At 40.4% G+C, this 7,003-nt stretch overlaps 1 pseudogene; it reads left to right on the top strand.

The window, feature by feature from the left end:
- The first annotated feature begins 404 nt into the window (after window positions 1-404).
- Window positions 405-7,003, top strand: part of LOC105526782 — a 48,693-nt pseudogene continuing 42,094 nt past the window's right edge.

The following is a 7,003-nucleotide window of genomic DNA, read 5'->3' on the forward strand; positions in this document are numbered from 1 at the left end:
AGGATATAATTGAGGGAGGTACGTAGAGGTCTTCAAAGGTGATAGTTACGTTAATTGTTTAGTAAACTAGTTAGTGGACACAGTACTTATTGTATTGATATTTATATCTATATATTATTATGCATCTAGTTTATGTTAAGTTACAGCAATTAAAAAAAACAAGCATTCATTCAACAAATATATATTGAGTCACTACTATGGCTCCGGCACTGTTCTAGGGGCTTAGGATACACCGGTGAATGAAACCAGTGAAGTCCTTCCGTGCTTACCTGCCAGCTGGAGGGCAGTGGCATATCATTACAAACGATAAACAATAAACGTAACAGTAAGCAAGCCATATAACATGTTAAAATATGATAAGTGCTATTAAAAAAAAAAGAAAATATTGAGCCAGGTAAATGAGAATGGTAGGGTGCGATGGGCAGTTTTACCAAGAAATCATCTGGGAGGCGAGTAACCTAGGTAAAAAGTTAGAGCCAAGCAAAGGCTCTACTATCGGAAGACATCTTGTAGTATAAAGAACAGCTAGGAAGATTGTGTGGTTGAGGTCAAGTGAGGAAAGAGGGGAAAGACTAGAACATGTGCTCAGGGCGGTACTGGATGGAGGGGGAGAAGAAGTGGGAGGAAGAGGAGAAGTAGGACTACAGATTATGTATGGATTTTGAGCAAAAGAATGATATATAAATTTCCCATTGCTGCTGCAACAAATTACCACAAACAGTGGTTCTAAGAAATTTGGATTTATTATCTTATAGTTCTAGAGGTCAGATGTTCAAAATCACTCTCTCTGGAGGCTGCAGGGGAGAATCTGCTTTCTTGCCTTTTCCACCTTCTCGAGTCAGTCCTCATGCCTTGGCTCAGGGTTCCTTCCTCCATCTTTTTTTATTTTGTTTTTCTGTTTTCTTTTTCTTTTCTCTTTTTGGAGACACAGTTTCGCTCTTGTTGCCCAGGCTGGAGTGTAATCGTGCAATCTTGGCTCACTACAACCTCCGCCTCCCGGGTTCAAGCGATTCTCCTGCCTCAGCCTCCTGAGTAACTGGGATTACAGGTGCTTGCCACTATGCCTGGCTAATTTTTGATATTTTTAGTAGAGATGGGGGTTTCACCATGTTGGCCAGGCTGGTCTCGAACTCCTGACCTCAGGTGATCCACCCACCTCGGCCTCCCAAAGTGCTGGGATTACAGGTGTGAACCACCATGCCCGGTCCCCTTCCTCCATCTTTAAAATCAGCTATGTTGTATCTTCAAGCCTCTTTCTGCTTTTGTCATGAAGTTGTCCTCTTTCTCAGCATCTGTCTACTGCTTGCCTCTTATATGGGCCCTTGTGGGTCTACTTAGATACACTCCCCATCTGCGAAGTCCCTTTTGCCATATAAGCAACATATTCACAGGTTCCAGGGATTAGGATGTGGATATCTGGGAGACAGGGACATGTTTCAACCTACTGCAAGGAACATAATTGAATTTTTTCTTTTCTTTCCTTTCCTTTTTTTTTTTTTTTTGAGATGGGGTCTTGCTGTGTTGCCCAGGTTGGTCTTGAACTCCTTGGCTCAAGCAATCTTCCCACCTTCACCTCCCAGGTAGCTGGAATTACAGGCATGAGTCACCACACCCAACTGAATATTTTTCTCAAAGGGATGTTGCAAGGGTGGAAGTAAGAAAAGCAATTAGGGAGCTATTTCAATCATCCAAGTGAGAGTTATGGTGGCTCCCATCAAACCCATAGCAGTGGGGGTAGTTAGTGGTGGTAGGACACTGGATATATTTCTGATACAGTGCGAACATTATCTCATAATACGTAGGGTGTGGGATTTGAAAGAAAGAGAAAAATTAAGAATAAATCCAAAGTTTTTCACTTGAGCAACCAGAAACCTCAAAATCCCATCAATTTAGATGAGGATGAACAGGGACAACACATTTTTAGGGGGAAGTTTAGGAGTTCTGTTTTGTACATTGAGGGAGATTGCAAAAAATGACCACAATTTTTTTTTCTCATCCCTCTATGCAGGCCTCTTTGCAATGTGGTTTTACTGCTAATGCCATGAAGAGGTGACGGCTGTTTCTCCATCTCTTGAATCTGGAAGACTCTTGTGACTTGCTTTGACCAAGAGAATGTGGCAGAGGTGACACTAGGTGACTTTCAAGCCTAAGCCTCAATAGCCTCTACTCCCACTACCTTGGAAAGCTTCCCTGATACTCCATCCTGATCTAGAGGATGAGAGACCAAATGGAGCGGAGATGAGTTGTTCCAGTGAGACCCTACAGATCAGCCCACCAACAGCCAGCAGCAACCACTAGATCTGGGAATGAGGCATCCTGGACCATCCAGCCCCAGGTGAGTTTCCAGGGAAATCACACTGTTCATCTACCTTCACAACTTCTTTCCTCATTCAGTATTATGTTTTTAAGATGTATCTATAAATAAAGAGATCCACTTCAGTCATTTTTAACTACCCAGTAGAATCCCATTATGTTGCTTATTCATTCCCCTACAAAAGGGATGGCCATCCTTGCATATGTGCACATTTATGAGTTTCTTAAAATACATACCAAGAAATGGAAGCGCTGAGTCTGAGGGGATGCTCATTATTCAACTGTATTAGGTGTTACCAAATTCTTCTCCAAAGTGGTTCTTTCAGTTCACCCACCTACCAGCAAAGGATGAAAGTTCCTTTTTCCATACATCTTCCCTAACACTTTGTGTAATTAGACTTTCATTTTCCCAATCTTACAGGAATAAAATCGATCTCACTGTTTTTCTAATTTTCTCATTCCAGATTGTTGTGAGGTTGAGAATAATTTTATAAATGTATTATCCATTAGGGATTCCTCTTCATGTCATGCCTCTTCATGTCATTTGTCTATTTTTCTATTAGATTTTTTTGCTTTGCCTTATCTATTTTTAGTCATTCTCTGTGGATCCTAGGAATATGGTTTACACATTTCTTCTCCTGATCAGTGGATTTTCTTTCTTTGCGCTTTATTTATGGTGTCCTTTGTTGAAGACATTTAAATTTTAATATAGCCTAATTTATTATTTTTGCCATTATAGTCAAATCTTTTTTCTTTTTGCATGCACAAAATTTACTAAAGGCATTTTGGTTTTTGCTTATAGTTGAATCTTTTTTGTTTTGATCTACCTGAAGTTAAAGATTTCCTCTATTTTCTCCTACATGGTTTAGAGTTTGCTTTTCACATTTAAGTATTTAATCAATTTATAGTTTCCTTTTGTGTAGGATATAAGGATCTGGTTTCATAGATCCACTTACAACCAATGTTTCAACACTATTATTGACTAATTCATCCTTTTCCATTCATTTCGATGTCTCGTCTGTCTTATTTCAAGTGTCCACTTATGAGTAGGTGGACAAATGACCTGTGCTTCGGTCATTTGTCCTAGAAACCGTGTGTCAATATCAAAACTGTTCCAATAACCATAGCTTTACAGCAAGTCTTGATACTTGATAGAGCAAGTTCTCCTCCATTTCCTCCCTCTTGTTTATTTTTAGTCTTTTATTCTTCAATAGGATTTATGATCAGCTTGTCAAGTTTGAAACCTGTACTAGTTTCCTAGAATGGCTGCAACAAAGCGTCGCAAACCGGTTGGCTTAAAAACTACAGAAATTTGGCTAGACAAGGCAGTTGAGGAGGAGGGGGTGCTTGAGGCGGGGCTGGCCCAGTGTGCACTCCTCACCTCGGGGACGTTATGGCTCGTGGAACAACTGCTTTTGGAAGACTATTGCCCAGAAGAAAAGATATTTGATTTTCATAAGCCAAAGATGTACCAGCATATAGAGGGCTGCTGTATCTGCAAAGCTAAGTCCTCCAGTTCTTGATTCACTGACAGTAAATGCTATGAAGAGGACTTCCAGAGCCGTTTTGGATTATGAGACTTGTTCAGGAGACATCTGCAATGCCTGTGTCCTGCTTGTAAAATGATGGAAGAAGGTGCCAGCAGGATTAAAAAAAAAAAAACAAAACTAGAGTCATGTGGTAGTTACAAGGCCTGGACCCAGTATAAAGAGTACATTGAAACCAAAGGAAGTGAAAACTATCTGGGAACAGGATAAAAAGCATCCAGATCAGTAAACTGCAGAAGAAATTTGAACGTCATAATTCTGATGCTCACAATACCACCTCAAATGCATCCCCAGCTCAATCTCCTTGTAACAGTAACCAGTTAGATGACAGCTCGGATAGAGAGGTGGTTTCTGGTCTAACAGAACGCCAGTTTTTTTCCTTTTTAGAGCTCACATACTGGAAAAGACAGCAGAGACGTTGTGGGGTCATCTATAAAGACTGTTTTGGGGAAGTCCTCATCTACACACATCTCTTCAAGCCTTGCTGCAGTCATAAGAAAGAAGCTGGGCCAGGCACTGTGTCTCACGCCCATAATCCCAGCGCTTTGGGAGGCCAAGGTGGGCAGATTGCCTAAGGTCAGGAGTTCGAGACCAGCCTGACCAACATGGTGAAACTCCGTCTCTTCTAAAAATACAAAAATTAGCCGGGCGTAGTGGTGCACCTGTAATCCCAGCTACTCGGGAAGCTGAGGCAGGAGAATCACTTGAACCCAGGAGGTGGAGGTTGCAGTGAGCTGAGATCACGCCACCTCAGTCACTCCAGCCTGGGTGACGGAGTGAGACCCTATCTCCAAAAAACAGGAAAAAGAAAAAAAAGAAAAAAGCATCTGCTGAGAAGCCAGAAGCAGAGGAGCAGGGGCCAGAGCCTCTGCCCATCCCCACTCAGGAGTGGAGACTGAGGTTTTCATGTAAAAGGGGAACAAACAAAAAAAAAAAATCTAAATTTTGAAAAGACCACAAAGCAACAAACCGACCCTCCTATTTTTAACTTGGATACCTGCTATTCTGCCAAAAGACAACGTCTAGAATAGTTTTCAATGGGTTGATTTTCCCTCGGTCCCACAAACTTTGAAACCAGTGTCTAACTCACTAAAAAAGGAGCTGTATGTAATATTTAAGACGCTGACTGTTTCATAGGAAAGCTGAATGCTGCTGTAAAGTACTCTTTAACTCTTTTTTTTAAAATCCCCTTCTAATGAATGAACTAGGGGCGTTTCAGGGGACAAAGATGGAATTTGTTTATGATAAACTGTAGTTTTTAATCTTTCTGTATTGAGAAGCAGTGGTTGGGGCATTTTTTAAGATGGCTGGCTACACTTGTTTTCCCTTATGATAATAAATTTGTCATAACTCGGTAACATGGACTTGGCCCTAGAGGTAGCTGTTTATAATTTTGAAATATTAAAGTCTTGCCTAGGTTCTGACGATTCACCTTGCACTACTGATTATCAAGCAGGACAGACTGAGCTTTCTGTTGCAAATACCTTGGAGGAGTAAGTAATTTCTCAATATATAGAGAGGTAACTTGATGCTATACGTTGCATCCTGTGCTATCTCCCTTCACATTAACATTTGATAAAGATTTTAGTGTACGTGAAACTTCTAAAGCAGAATCAAAGCTTCTCTTGGGGAAATGGCAAGACAGTTGAGACCCTGCAGGAATAGGGCCAAAGCATTACCACATGGTAGAGAACACACCCTATCAAAAATGTTAAACTATCTGAAAAATACAATGTGCAAGTCTTCAGGATGGCACAAAACAAAGGTTAATGCTACCTGAGGCACATTTCTTAGAGGGCTTGCTGAGTTTGTAAATAATCGACTTTTGCTTGTGTTACATGACTTTGATGACTTCATTGAAAGTCTGCACAATTCAATTTCAGCTCTGGATTACTTCAGTTGACCTTTATGAAGGCTTTTATCTGTGTAGAGTGAGTGTTTGACTTGTTCCAGCCTATTAGGTTTTTATTTTCTTTCACTCTGTATTAAAAGCAAATTTTACTAAAAGAAAAGAGGTTTGTGTTCATGTTAAGTGGGTTGGTTTTGGTTTGGCTTCTTTTATTCAGGCTTTCTGAACATTGCGATAACCTGAACTTAGAGCTCTTCAATCCTAAAATCCTCATGAAATGCCTCTCACTCGAACCCAAACCAAAGCACTCTTACTGCCTCTTTTCTGAATGTTCAGGAAAAGGTATCACCAGTTCAGTCTTTTCATAATGAGGGAGAAGCACTTGCCTGCCTTGTAGTAACAAGACTCAGTGCTTATTTTTTTAACTGCATTTTAAATATCGGATAGTATAACAATAAGGAGTGAGCCACCTTTTATGGGCACCCTGTAGTTTTATAGTTCTTAATCTAAACATTCTATATTTCCTTCTTTTGGGAAAAACTTACATGCTACAAGCCACCATATGCACAGACTATACAGTGAGCTGGGTCGGCTCTCCCCTAGTCTTTGAGGCAAATTACAAAAGTCCAGCCATTATTATCCTCCTGAGTTATTTTGAAAATTTTTTTTGTATATGTTGGCTGCAGTATTAGTGGTAGAATATACTATACTATGGATCATCTCTACTCCTGTATTTATTTGTTTATTATTAGACCTCAACCACGGTCTTCTTCTTCCCCTTCCACCTCTCTTCACCTGTGGGGTGTACTATATGCAGTCATGCACTTTGTATTAACATATTAGAAATCTACAGACCTATATTGTACTTTTTATACTGTTGGCTACTTACAATCCAAACTTTTACTAGGGAATTGAATAAGTCTAGTCTTATTACAAACTTCTTTTAAAATACAGAAACTTGTTCTTTCACACTTCTGGAGATCAGAAGTCCGAAAGGGTGTATCAGCAGGTTGGTTCCTTCTGGGGACTGGGAGCAGGGAATCTGTTCCATGCTTCTCCCTGAGCTTCTGGTGGTTTTTAGCAATGGTTGGCGTTCTTTGGCTTGTAACTGTATCACTCCAATCTCTGTGTCCATCCTCACACAGCCAACATCACCCAGCCTTCTACCTTGTGTGTGTCTCTGTGTCTTCATGTGGCCTTCGTATAAAGATTAGGGCGAGATCTAATGTGACCTCATCTTAACTTAATTACATCTGTGAAGACTCTATGTCCAAATAAGGTCACATTCACAGAT

The sequence above is a fragment of the Colobus angolensis genome, unplaced genomic scaffold (assembly GCF_000951035.1).
Source record: "Colobus angolensis palliatus isolate OR3802 unplaced genomic scaffold, Cang.pa_1.0 Scaffold6, whole genome shotgun sequence".
NCBI lineage: Eukaryota > Metazoa > Chordata > Mammalia > Primates > Cercopithecidae > Colobus > Colobus angolensis.